Raw genomic sequence first — 19,178 nt, 5'->3', positions numbered from 1 at the left:
GAAGAGACTGCATAAAACAACTTGGTTAGAAAATGATCTTGGTTTCAGCTCAGTAGTTGATTTTTCCTTTCTAGTGTCTTGTGTGATGCTGTGTTTTGGCTTTAGGAGGAAAAGCAACATTGATAAATATACTGACCTATTTCGGTTGTTGGGAAGTGCTGGACGGAACCAGGACAGCTGACCTAAACTGGCCATGCAGGGACTGGCTGGACACTGGTTAGCAGGTGGTGAATAATTGCATTGTGCATCACTTATTTGGTACATTTACATGTATCTATAATTACTGTGTCTATCGTTCTTTTTTTCCCTCTTCCATTTCCTGCCTTAGCAAATAGCTTTCGTCTCTGCCCAGCAGTTCTATTCTCTTACTTTTGCGGGTTCACCCACCTCCCTTCCCCCCCGATTCTCTCCCAATCCCATAGGGAGGATGGAGTGAGCAAACAACTGTGCAGTGCTGAACTGCCTACAGCATTACACCACAACTAGAGTTTTCAACTTATCTAATACTGGATCTTCCTGGATGATCCCTGGATGGATACACAGCATTCTTGTGTTGTTGACAGAAGCAGAAAATAAATAGATTATCCTTTTGATCAACATGTTCCTACAACTTTGGTGGAGGATGTGCTTTGGTAGCAGGACTTCAGTCTACAGCTACTGCTGGAATGTACCACGCACCATCTGACTGCACTCACACCCACTGCTTGGTCTCCACAAACATTCAGCAACATTCAGTGAATGCCAGTGGGTGCCATTTTTTCCTGCATGGAGGAATTCAAGGACACACCTTTGCTTCCTACATACTTCCATTTCAGATGCCATTTAGTCAGACTGCCCCTCTGCTGCCATCTCTTACGTGACAAAAACATGTAATGGAATACTGATGAGAAGGTTCAGCCTCTCCTGCAGTACCACCAACACCTGCCTCTGTCAACATAATGAAAGAGGAAGCATTCCTTTTGAAGCAGCCCTCATATTACGAGTGCAACACGCAGTGTGCTTCAATAATTAGTCACTGTGCTACACTAGAAAGCATGCAGCATCAGTTGCCTTTGAAGCTTGAAGCAGTTCTGGCAGAAGCCTAGCCCCTGCTTTCTCCATCTGTACACAGAAGGCTGCTTGGCATCCTTGGCTGCGCATTTAAGGAACAACAGCAATCGCTGATCTAGCAGATCTCAGCTGGACTCTGATTAAAACTTGTTTAGCAATCCCACATTGATTTGGCTTGGAGTTCTTCCCCAGGGACTAGCGCTGTCACTGCTTACTCTCACCATAATACTTTTCTTTGCCTTGATAGCACATACAGGCATAAAGCCAGCTGAACCACAATATAAATATTTAGATAAAGCCATGCATTTTGTATATTCTTTGTGATCAAGGAAATCCCATGATGATAGAGACATTCTTATCTGTAATTTCTAGATATAAAAGGATTCTGAATTCTGTTTTAAATTGGAATGAACAGGAGTTTTGACAAGTTTGATCATCTCTCTAGCTATACAGAAACATGAAATCCCTTTTAAGCATGCATACCTCTCCTAGGCAATGGAACCTTTCTGATGTGCTTGTACATCAGAAATTTTCCAATGTAAGGAAGGAACTGAAAATTAGCTGGTACAAATCAATTCCTCCCACCACTGTTTCACAGGTATTTTAGCTCCTCTTAGACGTAAACTCTGATGGAACACTTGCAAAGTCAATCTAATGAGAAAAACAGCTTGGCAGACATTCGGATATTTTTTTTCCAGAGGCCAGAACACATTTTGGGGTTATATCCAAAACATCAGTTTTTTTCCCCATTGCCTCCTCCTACATAATAAAAACCACAACATCCCAAGCGTAGGTTATTTGGTGCAAAGTCCCCCATGCAGATGGCTTCTGCAGACACCACAGTTTGGAAAAGATGTTGGTACTCTGTCTCTGCTATGAGGTCTGCCACCTCCCATGAACAACAGCCGGCTTTTAATGTCTGCTTCAAAGTGTTCTCAGGGCTGCAGCACAGCTTTGTTCAGTATTTGAAGAATCTGGTGTAAAAGGTGATGTATTTTTTTCTCCTGATCTGTATGTTACCATTTAAAGTACGTTGTCATGAACTTTAAATGAGAGCATAACAAATTAAACTAGAGGGGTCCCCAGGCATTTATCATGGGAACAGCTGGAGCATTACGGCAAACATTTTTCCAATTTAAATGCCATCGTTCATTAAGTGTGAAGAAAAGTTTGTTTCAGATCTTCAGAAGTAACAGGATGCTAAACAGTCAATTAACTGATGAGTCCTTGCAGCGGCTGATGCACAGACTCAGGTGTGAATGATCCAAATTGTTTGGTACAAGTTCTCACATCACCTATATACCTTCACAAGTTTTCTTTTCTAGCTTTCCCATCCACCTTTACACGTCAACAGAGCACTTCACAAAACACTCTTCAACCATTCACACAGGCACTTATCCAGTCAGAGCCAAGAGTTCGTTCTTCTTCTAGAGGTGTCTTTGGTTCTCATGCTGTTTATTTTGCTCCACAGCTTCTGCTCTGAACAGTTTTTCCTGTATTCCCACAGAGTTCTTCCTACAGGCTCAGCCAGATGCCAAACAAACAAACAGACAAACAAAACACCAAGGAAAAAAAAACCCCTACCATGAACCCACTACCAAAAGTCCTTATTAGTTATTTTTTTCTCCTCTCCATCTCTAACACGTTACTCCAAACTTAAACGCATAAAAGGTGGTTTCACATATTCACACCACAGAGAACTTTTTATATGCTGGCTTTACAATTGTCAGATATTTGTGCACTGAACAGAAATGATGTCATACATCTAATAAAATCATCAGCAGTAGGGGTAGGAACTGAATCCGTGCCCAATGTAACCTGGTGGTACCACAGGAAGTCACTTACAGACATTTGAGACCACTGAATGTTTATGGACTTACTGCTGCTCTGAAACAGAAGTTTTGCTTTCTACCTTATTCAGACACAGTGTTTTTCGTTCACATTTATTGAAGTGACCCAGAACACACATCCATGCGTTTTTCCACCTTTCCACTCTCAAAATGGCTTAGGCATATAGCAGTTCTGTTTCAAACCCCTTTAATTTAGAGCAGCAGGTTCTGATTCACTTCTATATTAACTCATCATTGCTTTTAGTTTCCATGCATTTTCACTTTGTGGAGAATAATTATTTGATACTTCATTCATGTTGTATCTCAATAATATTACTTGCTAAAGTTTTACAGCTTGTGGCTTTTTGCATGGAACTGTTTTTTATGATGATATGTATTTAGCATTAGGTGCTGTGTACAGCTAGGAGAAGGTTTTCTCAAGTTTTAAACAAAACCATGCCTTGCATTCTACATGCTACGATTGCCAGCTTTGGCTGAGTAATTGTGCAGAGGCACATGGGATCAAAACACTCAATGGGAATGTTGTGTATAGTTGGAGAATAAACTGCAGCCACAGCAGTTTAACAGCAGCCCATTCCTGTGCCTCTGTAACTGGATCTTTGTTTCACTATGCCCCCAGCTGCTTTGAAAAGGTCTGACAAAGCACATCTCCTGATCAGCACAGAAACTAGCATCGTATCTCCTCTTGGCCAGCTGAAGCATTTCTTTTGATCCCTGTCCTGATCCTCCCTTGTTGCAGAGGGTAGCTCAGGATCACCCATTTTTTTGCTCTCTTGTCAGGACCACTGCCGTGTCCTCAGGCGTTTAAATAAACTCTTCTCTGTTCTCCATCTCCCACTTTAAAGCATCAGGTGAGGTTGTGCTGGGGGAAGGACACCTAAAGAGAAACTTTAAAGTTGGGCAGAAACCCAGCTTTCCACACATTGGAGTATCTCATCTCTTTCTAAAAAGCACAACGATTTGTTAAGGCATAAAGAACATTTCTTTTGCCCAAATGTCCTTTCAAATAACTAATACCAGAAATATTTTCTATAGTTTTCAAATCCCTCCAAAAATAATGAAGCCTCGCTTCCCTCTCAAGAAACAACGTTTCTAGTGAGCACTTTGTGCTGTGAATTTCCCTTTGCATCGACTGTATGCCAGAATGAAAGGATCTACTGGAGGGAAAGAATACACCTAGAACGTTCTCCCACCATCTGCTTTGTCACAGAGACGGCTGTCAAACCACCTTCATTGAAATACTCAACTACACAGACAGAGAGTCATTCATGTTTTAAATCTTCATTTGAGAGTGGGGAAATTGCAGAGGTTCCTCTCTAAACAGCTCATCTCCCAGGATTCCCCTAAATGTGTGCATTTCCCTCTCCTTCACCAGCGCTGAAGAATCCCCACTGACAGCAGGAGACCAATCTGAGTGCCTGAGGCATGGCAACGTTACATGGAGCACCTGGAGACAACGTCACTTTGTAACCTGAAGGAACAGCATTACACAAAATGCAGTACAGAAGAGTGCAAGGCAAAGAATACTTACAGAACAATGTCAAACTTTTATGTATGTTAAACGAGATGAAGCAATTGCTTATAGCACACGGAACCAAATGATATTTTCATGAAAATCAGTGAGTGCCACCCACTGAGCATGAGCAGGATTTCATGTCACAGTCACATTCACATCTAAACTACTGTAGCATAAAACTGAAGTAGCTTGAGTAACCCCAGTTACTGTGAGTATGCATTTCTAATTGAATAACTGACCCTAAGCATTTGATTAGCAATGAGAGCCAATTAAAGATACAAACATGTTCAGTGTCTATTCAAGTGCTCAAACAGCAGACAGGCTTCCTGGACACCGGGACACCTGCATACAAGCTGTACTTCCAAGAAAACATCAGATACAAAATTTCACAAGGGATGAGGCCGTCCTGCTGCCTGCGCTCTGGGTTAAATTACTCATTCCTTGTCAACATCTCCACTGCTACCAGAGATAAATAGTAGCACTTACTGTTCAGGTCAGTGTTTGCACTTTGCCAAAGTGCACTTCTCAGGTAAGTTGGCACCAGCATACAAAAAAATAAAAATAAAAAATAAAAAAAATCCTCCTAATATGGAATTTATGGAATGATAGCAATATGCATTCATCACTCTGCGACAACCAAACCACCTGTATATTATTCACACTGTCTCAGCATTACAATAGTTAATGTTACTTACTAATGTTATAATTGAAATTTATAGAAAGAATGTTCTACGCAAAGTAGCACAACTGATATCTATGTCTCAAAGCCAGTTTTCCTTTCTCTTTTGAAATGAAGGTATACTCACCTTCAGAAGGCCTGTAAAGTTCTGCGATAAGCAGGGGTCTCCAAACTCTACAGCAACCAGAGGCAACCAATACTTGTACAAATGTTTTTTAAGTTCTCCAGTACCATCAGCCACAAACAAGCCTCTTGGATTGACTGGCCTCTCCTTCATTTAATGCAGACAGTTACACTACTAAAACAAGCAATGCAGGACAAAAATTGCTGAGCACCTCAGTAAAAGGGAAGGAGGGAAGGAGGGAAGGAGGGAAGGAGGGAAGGAAAGCCAACAGAGCAGAGGCAAGCATATGCAAACAGCAGGTGTGAAAAAAGAGAAAGAGAAGAAAGCCTAAGAGGCTGAAGAAAATAAATGAATAAATAGAAGCTCACTGTAAATGTCTTCAGCAAAATAATACCCTACTAATAAAAGTAGAAAATGAACAAGAGGAAAGAAAACTGCAAAGGAATGAAAAGTAGTGGACTTCACACACTGGAACATCATGGAAGTTCCATAGCAGACTAACATCCCCTTTTAGATTCGTTACTTTTCTGTGCACTTGGATAAGCCGGGCGTTTTTCAATATTAGAGATGATCACAATTTTGATGGGGAATAAAAATCATCAAAAATTCAAAAGATGTTAGGTGATTCTTACTGAAAAGATGTGCACGGGAAACAAAGCGCAGAAGGCTGGCAAACACAGCTCTGCTTTCCATAGAACTAACCAGCTCTGATTTGAATCTGAATACAGGCCTCCTAAAATATTTTTTATTTGTAACAGTTGGCATCTCACCTGCTAGAACTGATATTTAGAAGCTAGAAAAGAAGAGCAAACCCTCTTTGCATGAAATAATGGTAGATACGGAGAATTACTATGCTCTCAAATTGAGAACGCGTTTGACATACGACATCTGGTACTGTAACGATGAGATCACATGGATACGTTTCATTCTGAAATGCTAAAATACATTTAAAATATGTTAATAAAAATCAGCATGCGCTGAAGGGAATTATGCCAACTTTTTTCCCCTCCATTTAAATACTCAGGACTGAGATTCAGTAATCACTACAGAGGAACGAATGGTGACTTTTACTACTCAGAAAAGAAAACTACACCAAAGCACTGAATGGAGCAGGGGAAACATTTCAAAAGGCACTGCTTCTAGAACTGTCACAGATTTTTCTGCTTGAAAATATACAGGACTGAGAAGATAACCAGACTTGGTCATAGCAAAAGGAGAAAAGATTCCTGAACGATAAGAAAGTTTGAGAATAACCAGGCAGAATGACTCCATTTCAAGAGATGGGATCTAAGTGGCCTTACAGAAGATGACAAGCTAAAGTTCACCATTTGCAAACTGCTCTGATCTTTTTGTTTAGCTTTAGCATTTCAGTTCCAAACTTCAGAACTCCAGGAGGCTACATCCAGTGAAACTCACAAAGAATAACATTGGTTATCAACACGAACATAATTAGCTTTTGGAAATCTATTTCAAAAGGTGTAACTGAGGCCACAAGCTTAAAGGATTAAAAATGCTAAAAAAATCCTAGAGCAAATGGAAATAGAGAATGAATGAATCCAGAATCACAGCAGCAACTTAGTTGATACGTGGTGAGTTCATAACTGCAAGGAATTTCTCATCTTTTACAAGCATGTGACATTGGTCACTTCCTGATAATAATTTCCACATAAACAGAAAAACAACATTGCCCTTGTTTATGTGAGGAGGAAATGGTAAACCCAACATTTAAAATCTAACAAAAAACAGAAATAAAACCCACATTGCTATGTGTTGAAGTATAACAGGAGCCTCAATGCCGATGAAGATGTGAACTAACAGTCAGCAAGATTTCCCAAAAGATCCCAATGCAGAGATCCCTGGACAAGATCCCTGTTCTCTGATATGCGTGACATCAGATTAAATGAACAAAATGATCCCCACCTGGAGTTAAAAACCCATCAATAGCTCTAAATTAACGATCCATTATGGCTTCATAAACATACATGGGAGGACAACAGCAAGGGTTTTGCCTTCCCGAATCCCAGCACATCCTGGTACAGACGAACAAGAAACAGAAGATTTTTTCTCCTCTCACTCATCTTTTGCTGTATGTGCGGGCAGGAGGATGTAAGAGGAAGTCCTGTCTGACTTTCGACAGGCAGTTACCATGAAATGTTTGAGAGGAGATGTGCCAAGTACAACAGCGCTGAAAGAGCGCTTACTAAGCTTAATTCAGAAAACATACCTGTTCCATAAATACATCAGATAAATGAGAAGCATTGGACAGTATGAGTCGACATTTTCAGAAGGGACCTAGTTTGGAATGCGATTCTTTTTTATGCATTTGGCAAACCAACCAACTCTTTTTTTTAATCATTCTTTTTAAAGGTATCGAGGACATTAGGCAAGAGACACAAGAGCTCAGTACCGATGTCTGGACTTCTGCAGCTTCTAATTCACTCTCATTATCTAATAATAGCTACCAGTGAATTTAATCACAGCTCCAAAAACTGAAAACAAACAATGATGAAGAACAGCCAGGTTGCAGCCTCTGCAGTTCTACGGTTGCTCCAGCAACTGTGCCGGGCTCTGCTGCTGCTCCAACCCTTGCAACACGCCCTGCAGCTGCGCCAGTCCCTGCAAGAGGCCCTGCAATTGCTTCAGTCCTTGTAACGGACCTGTGGGTGCTGTAAGCCTTCTCAAGGGCCCCACAGCTGCCATGACCCTCACAACTAGCCCTGTGGTCACTCCAATCCCTATGCTAAGTCCCACAGTTCAACCAAAGAACCAACCAGTGCCTGTAACTCTTCTCCCTTCAAAGTGGGAAGAAAAAAAATATCCAAAAAAGCCAGAACGTTTAACAAGGAGAGAAGCTCATAAGATGAAGGTGGAACAGAGCCTCTACTAAAATGGGAGAAGAAAGAGAAAGAAACTGACTCTAACATTAAATGAACCATGAGGTGTGCAAAAAGATTACAGCTGGTAGCCAGCCAAGCACCACACGCACACAACGCTGGTAGCAACCTCTGGATGGATGGAAACAAAACCCCATGCACATGGCTACTGCCCAAAAGCCTGAAAAGCAAGCCTTCTGGTGACACAGCACCCCAGAAAGAACTGAGTCAGACAACAGGACTCATTTCTGAAACAATCTCATAATCACCTGGGCAAAAGAACACAGCTTTCAGTTGGTATATCAGTTGGATTACTTCTCCTAAAGGACCTGCAAACACGTGGTGGGAAAAGCAGGATGGTGGGTGGGTGTTGCGTACCTCAAAGGGATTTGATGGTGCGTAAGAATAAACAGGTGGTAGACAGCACTGCATGCCATCATCACCACAGTTGTTACAGGCCTCAGTAACATTGTTACCATAAGAACCACCTCACCGAAAGAGGAACCAAATCTGTTCAAGTCAAAGCTAGCTTAGCAAGAAGTAATCTGACAATCTCTCTTGTACTGAAGGACTGCTGTAACAGATACAGCCCAAAATCATGAACTAAATGACCTTCACGGACAGAAAATTTACATGGACGGGCCATAGGGAGTTGGAATTAGATGTGTGTAAACATCACAGAGTAAGACAGGAGACAATAAACAATTAGGATGTATAAGATCGTTACAAGATCTAAGCATAACCTAAATGAGACAGGACAAGGGGGGGATATGGCTCTAGTTTCAGCAGGGACAGAGTAGCTTTTCCTCACAGTGGATGGCATGATGCTATGTTTCAGAGAAGTACGATACGACAACACACCAGTGTTTCCAGTTCTTACGGAGCAGTTCTGAACAGAGTGAACGATGTTTGTTTTGTCAGACTCTCCTACTGTACAGGAAAAGGGCTGGGAGCAGCACAGGGAGCGGGGACAGAAACAGGATGGGTGACCTAAACCTGGCCAAGGCAATATTCCATACCCCATGCCATGACATGTAAGGAAAACTTGGAATGTCACCACTACTCACCACTACACGCCAAAGACAGCCGACCAAAATCCTCCGTAAAGATAAAAGGATTTTCCTTATGGGTAGAGAAAAGAAACAAAAGCCAGAATAGCAATTCAACAAGAAAACACTTTACGCTGAGGCAGAACTCAATACCAAAATACAGTGCAGGAAAGAAACGAAAACAGGATATCCATTGCAACAACAACATACAAATAAATTTTATTCTCAAAGGTCTCCAGTGGGAACTGGGAAGTAACAACAGCAATACACACATTTCAAATGTGGCTTCAAAAGACACGTTAATAGAAAGAGATTGACAGTAAAAAGAAGCTCCTTAATGGTCGCTCCTGCCTCCTGTGTTCCCACGCCGCTTCTCCTTCTTCCTCCTCCTCCTCCTGCAGCAGCTCCTGAAACATCAGCGAGGACACCATTAGACCTGCACAGCAACAAGCCCCCCACCAGAAGGGAAAGGGAAACCCAACAGCACAAAAGAACCCGGCACGCCCCCACCCAGCCAACCAAGGCCTAGCATCCCCCCTCCCCACTTCATCCCAGCAGAAACTACTGCGAGCAGCTTTTCTCACCTCACTGGCGCACGGCGCGCTTCCAGCCGGTGCTGCGGGGGATCGCAGAGGCGGGCAGACTGGGCAAATGGAGCTGGGCACACAACAAGCAGCGGCCAAAGAGTCATCTTCCCTGATTACAGGGGACCCCCGCCACTGCATCCATTCCAAAGGGCCTGGGATTGCGAGGCACTGGCGCTCCCCGCCTTACAGGGCAGCCCCCATCCCTACCGGCCGCGGGAGGCTCCTTCTCTCCCACTCAGGGGGCACCTCGACCCGCACCCCGCTAACGGGGCGGTCACCCCACACAGGCTGCCAGCTGAGCACAAGCGCTCGCGCACCCAGACCCTGATTACAGGCGGGTGGACAACACCCCTGGAGCCACAGAGCTCGGTTTCCCCCCCAGCGGCGGGAGCGACTCTCAGCTGCCAGGCAGCGGGGCAACACGGCCAAATGCTGCGCTCGGGCTCCCAGCCCTGATTCCAGGGAGGGCGCAAGCCCAACCCCGCATCTCGCGGCCCCGTGCCTCTGAAAGGCCAGGGCCACATGCCCGCCTGACTACAGGGGGTCTCTCTCAACGCAGCTCACCAAGCACACACCGGGGGCACGCACAGCCCTGCCTACAGGACGGTACCCCCACACCCCACCCTCACCAACAAGCCCCGCGGAGCACGAGGCTCCCGCCAACGCCTGACCTACAGGCTGGCCCGCCCGGCAGCAGCACAACATCAACAAGCTCTCGTCTTTGGGAACCCGCGGAGCAACCTCGACCCACCCAGCGGGGAGGTCACCCCACACACAAAAACAGCACCTCAACCTGCACCCTCTGACGGGACAGGGAGGGGTCAATCCCACCAGCTGGATGGCTAGAGCAGCCGGCTGCAATGCTGCAGCCTCCCCACACCTGATTACAGGCAGGGCGGGCCGCTCAGGGGACAGAAGGCTCTGCAGCTTAGGACACACGCCCCGACTACGGGGCTGTCACACTGCCAGCAGAGCAGGCACCCACTAAAGGACTGGCCCAAGCCCTGGCTACAGGGCGGCCTCAGCCACAGAACTACCACGTGGCTCTTATCTATGCTAAGTAATTTAGAGGAAGACAGGACACTCGCTGCGCTCGCGGCACTGAGAGGGAACACCCCTTTTGTGGCATGCACCAAAGTCCTCCATTCCCCCCTGGGAAGTCGAAGCTAGGCTGCAGCCATTTTTGTGGGAGCCTAAAGGGAAAGCTCAGTCAATCCATCACACCACAGACAGAAACATGGAAAGGAAGGGGAACACACGCACACAGATGCGACTTTCCAGAAGGGAAGGACAACGCAGCACAGCCAAACCCTGGGAATAAACCCACAACCGCGGGCAACAGACAAGAGCCTGCAACCTGTCCCTAGCCTGCACGGAGGCCGCAGACCTCAACGTGCCAAGGGGCTTCCCAGCTAAAGCCAAAGGCCAGATGCCGTGACGCGCACCCCGAGTACGGGGCCGTCGCATTTACGGGCCACCACCAGGCAACGATGCCGAGGGGCCGCAGGAGGAAGAGGGACGGGCAAACGGCACTACCCTGCTTACAGGGCGGCCTCGGGGTCCGGCGAGCTCCGTTTCCCACTCAGGTGCGGAGAGGTGGCTCTCGCCCTCCGTTACAGGGGGCCACGCTCCCCAGGCAGCCGAAGGAGCAGACAGGCAAAAGCCCAACTACAGCAAAAGCAAAGACCCGAGCCCTGCATACAGGGAGGTCACCCAGCACAAAGCCGGCCAAGGCACCGGCAACGCTCAAACTCTCATGGGACTGCGGCCCCACTAACGGGACACCTGCTTTGCCCAGCCTGCCTCTCTCCTTCCCCCCCGCGTCGGCACGCTTCGGCATCCTCTTCTTGCTCGCTCCTGCCTCCTGTGTTCCCACGCCGCTTCTCCTTCTTCCTCCTCCTCCTCCCGCAGCAGCTCCTGAAACATCAGCGAGGACACCATTAGACCTGCACAGCAACAAGCCCCCCACCGCAAGGGAAAGGGAAACCCAACAGCACAAAAGAACCCGGCACGCCCCCACCCAGCCAACGAAGGCCTAGCATCCCCCCTCCCCACTTCATCCCAGCAAAAACTACTGCGAGCAGCTTTTCTCACCTCACTGGCGCACGGCGCGCTTCCAGCCGGTGCTGCGGGGGATCGCAGAGGCGGGCAGACTGGGCAAATGGAGCTGGGCACACAACAAGCAGCGGCCAAAGAGTCATCTTCCCTGATTACAGGGGACCCCCGCCACTGCATCCATTCCAAAGGGCCTGGGATTGCGAGGCACTGGCGCTCCCCGCCTTACAGGGCAGCCCCCATCCCTACCGGCCGCGGGAGGCTCCTTCTCTCCCACTCAGGGGGCACCTCGACCCGCACCCCGCTAACGGGGCGGTCACCCCACACAGGCTGCCAGCTGAGCACAAGCGCTCGCGCACCCAGACCCTGATTACAGGCGGGTGGACAACACCCCTGGAGCCACAGAGCTCGGTTTCCCCCCCAGCGGTGGGAGCGACTCTCAGCTGCCAGGCAGCGGGGCAACACGGCCAAATGCCGCGCTCGGGCTCCCAGCCCTGATTCCAGGGAGGGCGCAAGCCCAACCCCGCATCTCGCGGCCCCGTGCCTCTGAAAGGCCAGGGCCACATGCCCGCCTGACTACAGGGGGTCTCTCTCAACGCAGCTCACCAAGCACACACCGGGGGCACGCACAGCCCTGCCTACAGGACGGTACCCCCACACCCCACCCTCACCAACAAGCCCCGCGGAGCACGAGGCTCCCGCCAACGCCTGACCTACAGGCTGGCCCGCCCGGCAGCAGCACAACATCAACAAGCTCTCGTCTTTGGGAACCTGCGGAGCAACCTCGACCCACCCAGCGGGGAGGTCACCCCACACACAAAAACAGCACCTCAACCTGCACCCTCTGACGGGACAGGGAGGGGTCAATCCCACCAGCTGGATGGCTAGAGCAGCCGGCTGCAATGCTGCAGCCTCCCCACACCTGATTACAGGCAGGGCGGGCCGCTCGCGGGACAGAGGCCTCCGCAGCTTAGGACACACGCCCCGAGTACGGGGCTGTCACACCGCCAGCGGAGCAGGCGCCCACTAAAGGACAGCCAAGAGCCTGGGAACTCTCTCTAGCCTGCACGGAGGCCGCAGACCTCAACGTGCCAAGGGGCTTCCCAGCTAAAGCCAAAGGCCAGATGCCGTGACGCGCACCCCGAGTACGGGGCCGTCGCATTTACGGGCCACCACCAGGCAACGATGCCGAGGGGCCGCAGGAGGAAGAGGGACGGGCAAACGGCACTACCCTGCTTACAGGGCGGCCTCGGGGTCCGGCGAGCTCCGTTTCCCACTCAGGTGCGGAGAGGTGGCTCTCGCCCTCCGTTACAGGGGGCCACGCTCCCCAGGCAGCCGAAGGAGCAGACAGGCAAAAGCCCAACTACAGCAAAAGCAAAGACCCGAGCCCTGCTTACAGGGAGGTCGCCCAGCACAAAGCCGGCCAAGGCACCGGCAACGCTCAAACTCTCATGGGACTGCGGCCCCGCTAACGGGACACCTGCTTTGCCCAGCCTGCCTCTCTCCTTCCCCCCCGCGTCGGCACGCTTCGGCATCCTCTTCTTGCTCGCTCCTGCCTCCTGTGTTCCCACGCCGCTTCTCCTTCTTCCTCCTCCTCCTCCCGCAGCAGCTCCTGAAACATCAGCGAGGACACCATTAGACCTGCACAGCAACAAGCCCCCCACCGCAAGGGAAAGGGAAACCCAACAGCACAAAAGAACCCGGCACGCCCCCACCCAGCCAACGAAGGCCTAGCATCCCCCCTCCCCACTTCATCCCAGCAAAAACTACTGCGAGCAGCTTTTCTCACCTCACTGGCGCACGGCGCGCTTCCAGCCGGTGCTGCGGGGGATCGCAGAGGCGGGCAGACTGGGCAAATGGAGCTGGGCACACAACAAGCAGCGGCCAAAGAGTCATCTTCCCTGATTACAGGGGACCCCCGCCACTGCATCCATTCCAAAGGGCCTGGGATTGCGAGGCACTGGCGCTCCCCGCCTTACAGGGCAGCCCCCATCCCTACCGGCCGCGGGAGGCTCCTTCTCTCCCACTCAGGGGGCACCTCGACCCGCACCCCGCTAACGGGGCGGTCACCCCACACAGGCTGCCAGCTGAGCACAAGCGCTCGCGCACCCAGACCCTGATTACAGGCGGGTGGACAACACCCCTGGAGCCACAGAGCTCGGTTTCCCCCCCAGCGGCGGGAGCGACTCTCAGCTGCCAGGCAGCGGGGCAACACGGCCAAATGCCGCGCTCGGGCTCCCAGCCCTGATTCCAGGGAGGGCGCAAGCCCAACCCCGCATCTCGCGGCCCCGTGCCTCTGAAAGGCCAGGGCCACATGCCCGCCTGACTACAGGGGGTCTCTCTCAACGCAGTTCACCAAGCACACACCGGGGGCACGCACAGCCCTGCCTACAGGACCGTACCCCCACACCCCACCCTCACCAACAAGCCCCGCGGAGCACGAGGCTCCCGCCAACGCCTGACCTACAGGCTGGCCCGCCCGGCAGCAGCACAACATCAACAAGCTCTCGTCTTTGGGAACCCGCGGAGCAACCTCGACCCACCCAGCGGGGAGGTCACCCCACACACAAAAACAGCACCTCAACCTGCACCCTCTGACGGGACAGGGAGGGGTCAATCCCACCAGCTGGATGGCTAGAGCAGCCGGCTGCAATGCTGCAGCCTCCCCACACCTGATTACAGGCAGGGTGGGCCGCTCGCGGGACAGAGGCCTCCGCAGCTTAGGACACACGCCCCGAGTACGGGGCTGTCACACCGCCAGCGGAGCAGGCGCCCACTAAAGGACAGCCAAGAGCCTGGGAACTCTCTCTAGCCTGCACAGAGGCCGCAGACCTCAACGTGCCAAGGGGCTTCCCAGCTAAAGCCAAAGGCCAGATGCCGTGACGCGCACCCCGAGTACGGGGCCGTCGCATTTACGGGCCACCACCAGGCAACGATGCCGAGGGGCCGCAGGAGGAAGAGGGACGGGCAAACGGCACTACCCTGCTTACAGGGCGGCCTCGGGGTCCGGCGAGCTCCGTTTCCCACTCAGGTGCGGAGAGGTGGCTCTCGCCCTCCGTTACAGGGGGCCACGCTCCCCAGGCAGCCGAAGGAGCAGACAGGCAAAAGCCCAACTACAGCAAAAGCAAAGACCCGAGCCCTGCTTACAGGGAGGTCGCCCAGCACAAAGCCGGCCAAGGCACCGGCAACGCTCAAACTCTCATGGGACTGCGGCCCCGCTAACGGGACACCTGCTTTGCCCAGCCTGCCTCTCTCCTTCCCCCCCGCGTCGGCACGCTTCGGCATCCTCTTCTTGCTCGCTCCTGCCTCCTGTGTTCCCACGCCGCTTCTCCTTCTTCCTCCTCCTCCTCCCGCAGCAGCTCCTGAAACATCAGCGAGGACACCATTAGACCTGCACAGCAACAAGCCCCCCACCGCAAGGGAAAGGGAAACCCAACAGCACAAAAGAACCCGGCACGCCCCCACCCAGCCAACGAAGGCCTAGCATCCCCCCTCCCCACTTCATCCCAGCAAAAACTACTGCGAGCAGCTTTTCTCACCTCACTGGCGCACGGCGCGCTTCCAGCCGGTGCTGCGGGGGATCGCAGAGGCGGGCAGACTGGGCAAATGGAGCTGGGCACACAACAAGCAGCGGCCAAAGAGTCATCTTCCCTGATTACAGGGGACCCCCGCCACTGCATCCATTCCAAAGGGCCTGGGATTGCGAGGCACTGGTGCTCCCCGCCTTACAGGGCAGCCCCCATCCCTACCGGCCGCGGGAGGCTCCTTCTCTCCCACTCAGGGGGCACCTCGACCCGCACCCCGCTAACGGGGCGGTCACCCCACACAGGCTGCCAGCTGAGCACAAGCGCTCGTGCACCCAGACCCTGATTACAGGCGGGTGGACAACACCCCTGGAGCCACAGAGCTCGGTTTCCCCCCCAGCGGCGGGAGCGACTCTCAGCTGCCAGGCAGCGGGGCAACACGGCCAAATGCTGCGCTCGGGCTCCCAGCCCTGATTCCAGGGAGGGCGCAAGCCCAACCCCGCATCTCGCGGCCCCGTGCCTCTGAAAGGCCAGGGCCACATGCCCGCCTGACTACAGGGGGTCTCTCTCAACGCAGCTCACCAAGCACACACCGGGGGCACGCACAGCCCTGCCTACAGGACGGTACCCCCACACCCCACCCTCACCAACAAGCCCCGCGGAGCACGAGGCTCCCGCCAACGCCTGACCTACAGGCTGGCCCGCCCGGCAGCAGCACAACATCAACAAGCTCTCGTCTTTGGGAACCCGCGGAGCAACCTCGACCCACCCAGCGGGGAGGTCACCCCACACACAAAAACAGCACCTCAACCTGCACCCTCTGACGGGACAGGGAGGGGTCAATCCCACCAGCTGGATGGCTAGAGCAGCCGGCTGCAATGCTGCAGCCTCCCCACACCTGATTACAGGCAGGGCGGGCCGCTCGAGGGACAGAAGGCTCCGCAGCTTAGGACACACGCCCCGACTACGGGGCTGTCACACCGCCAGCAGAGCAGGCACCCACTAAAGGACTGGCCCAAGCCCTGGCTACAGGGCGGCCTCAGCCACAGAACTACCACGTGGCTCTTATCTATGCTAAGTAATTTAGAGGAAGACAGGACACTCGCTGCGCTCGCGGCACTGAGAGGGAACACCCCTTTTGTGGCATGCACCAAAGTCCTCCATTCCCCCCTGGGAAGTCGAAGCTAGGCTGCAGCCATTTTTGTGGGAGCCTAAAGGGAAAGCTCAGTCAATCCATCACACCACAGACAGAAACATGGAAAGGAAGGGGAACACACGCACACAGATGCGACTTTCCAGAAGGGAAGGACAACGCAGCACAGCCAAACCCTGGGAATAAACCCACAACCGCGGGCAACAGACAAGAGCCTGCAACCTGTCCCTAGCCTGCACGGAGGCCGCAGACCTCAACGTGCCAAGGGGCTTCCCAGCTAAAGCCAAAGGCCAGATGCCATGACGCGCACCCCGAGTACGGGGCCGTCGCATTTACGGGCCACCACCAGGCAACGATGCCGAGGGGCCGCAGGAGGAAGAGGGACGGGCAAACGGCACTACCCTGCTTACAGGGCGGCCTCGGGGTCCGGCGAGCTCCGTTTCCCACTCAGGTGCGGAGAGGTGGCTCTCGCCCTCCGTTACAGGGGGCCACGCTCCCCAGGCAGCCGAAGGAGCAGACAGGCAAAAGCCCAACTACAGCAAAAGCAAAGACCCGAGCCCTGCTTACAGGGAGGTCGCCCAGCACAAAGCCGGCCAAGGCACCGGCAACGCTCAAACTCTCATGGGACTGCAGCCCCGCTAACGGGACACCTGCTTTGCCCAGCCTGCCTCTCTCCTTCCCCCCCGCGTCTGCACGCTTCGGCATCCTCTTCTTGCTCGCTCCTGCCTCCTGCGTCCCCACACTGCTTCTTGCAAAAATGACAGTTTTCATTATAGTAATTGTTCTCCGTAAAGTTAACCACTGTACCATCTTGCACTTCTGTATTGTTAGCGTGGCCCACCCATTAGGGAGGTTTTTTTGCCTCGTGTTACTCCCCTCACCTGCAACATTTCTGATTCTAGCTCCGATAAATTCATTTCATTTCTCATTCTCTGTTCGTAGCAATAATGTGCCGTCAAGTTACAAGGGACATTTCCAATTTGTAACATCTATTGCCATGGATTGTCTTTTACCAGAATACAATATTTCACATTGAAGCCTTTATTTTTCTGAGCATCCACCCATTCCTCTTATAGGGCTTCTTTAACACACTTCCATTTTTAAACAGCATAACGATACTTTATGTCTCCCCCTTTTCATCAGCAGTGCAACTCTCGCGTCCTCCCCCATTCCCACCACCTCGTTTGTGACAAGAGAAAAAAAACCGCTTGTTTCAGCACTGCGATAGCAGTTACTATTGCTTTATTATTGCTGCTCGCTGTTGCCTCGGAGGGTCTTCTTGCACGTGGCAGCTCGCCCCGCTTGTCGCGCCTCCTCGCCTCCTCTCGTAGCGTGCTCAGAGCTCGCTGCTCTCGGAGCCCGCTCGGAGATCCCGGCACCGCCCGCCCGCCATCGGAGCCCAGTAGGCGACTCCAGCCCCGGCTCCTTCCTCCCGCCACCGGAGCGCAACTAGCAGCTCCAGCCCCGGTTCGGCCCGCCCGCCATCGGAGCCCAGTAGGCTACTCCAGCCCCGGCTCCTTCCTCCCGCCACCGGAGCGCAACTAGCAGCTCCAGCCCCGGTTCGACTCGGCCGCCATCGGGGCCTGCGACTTCGGCTGCCATCCGCCGGAGCCCGCGCGCAGCGGCAGCAGCACAGTCCCGTGCCCCGCCCCGCCCAACCCACCTCGACACGGTCCCAGCCTCGCCGCACCCCCGCGCCGGCCCCGCTACGCCGTGCCTCGGATCCTCCGCGCCCCGGCCCCGCCGCACCTCGGCTCTGGAGACCGCTTGCTGCCGCTGTCGCTGCTACCGCCGGCGTCTTTCCTTCACAGCACCTCAGTGCTCTTCACAACGCTGTGGAGAACGTCTCACTCACTTTCCCGCGCGCGCACCTTTTATAGCTGTCCCTTCAGCCCGCCAGCCAATAGGAGCGCTGGGCGCCGCTGTCGCTTCCCGCGCTTTTCTTCCCGCCGTTCTCTCTCCAACCCCCTCGATGTTCCCGCCCTTTCTTCCTCACGCAGGCCGGGCCGGGGTCATCTGGAGGTCACGGCCGGGGTCACCTGTCGGTCACGGCCCCGCTCACAGATGCTGCCATCCTTCCCCTCAGGGCAGAGCCGCGGCTCAGGTGATCTCAGCTCACAGCCCCAGAGCCTGGCAGAGCTGGCTGTGGGGAACTCCGTGCTTTCATTTCAGGGGTTCTTTGAACAGTGATACACAGATGAGGTATTCCTTCCTGAGTTATAGATGCACACAAACATAATTTTAAAATGTATTCATATCTTTTCAGGAATTCTTCCCAGTGACACCTCCCATCTCTGCCCCTACTGCAAAAATCCCTCCAAAATGCCATTGCTAAGGGAAAAGAAATGCCATTACTAAGGGAAAAGGGTGAAACAAGCTGGCAGCTAGTGTATGAAGGGTATCATTTATTTGTCAACTCAGGATGCTCCTGTTTTGTAGAGCTGCTTGTATTTTATAACTCACTCACACACCGTGGTTGGAAACGCTCACCTCATGGCTTTGTGCTGCAGTGTTTGCCCAATTCCTTTCCTTCTGTGCTCAGCTACGTTCTTGCTCATTGCAGCAATGGCATAAACTAGGACTATGGAAGAGACAAATCGGTGGATACAGAATAACTGCTGCTCCCACCTAAGCCAAAACAGAATGTAGAAGCAGCAGCAATGACTCAGCCCTGAGTAAGAGGTTCCCTCCAGGGAATCTTTTCCTGGCATGTAAGCC

General features: G+C 52.1%; 1 long non-coding RNA gene across 1 annotated transcript; it reads right to left on the bottom strand.

The window, feature by feature from the left end:
• Window positions 1–9,358: 9,358 nt before the first annotated feature.
• On the bottom strand, window positions 9,359–18,341 carry LOC125690331 (uncharacterized). The gene is made up of 3 exons (XR_007375626.1): window positions 18,210–18,341; window positions 15,323–17,202; window positions 9,359–9,548 (listed from the first exon to the last, which is right to left on the bottom strand). It is a non-coding gene; the product is annotated as an uncharacterized LOC125690331 (long non-coding RNA).
• Between the last annotated feature and the right edge of the window lie 837 nt (window positions 18,342–19,178).

Source organism: Lagopus muta, chromosome 3 (genome assembly GCF_023343835.1).
Source record: "Lagopus muta isolate bLagMut1 chromosome 3, bLagMut1 primary, whole genome shotgun sequence".
Taxonomy (NCBI): domain Eukaryota; kingdom Metazoa; phylum Chordata; class Aves; order Galliformes; family Phasianidae; genus Lagopus; species Lagopus muta.
Note: the sequence above shows the minus strand (reverse complement) of the source record. Positions and strands in the feature narration are given on the sequence as shown.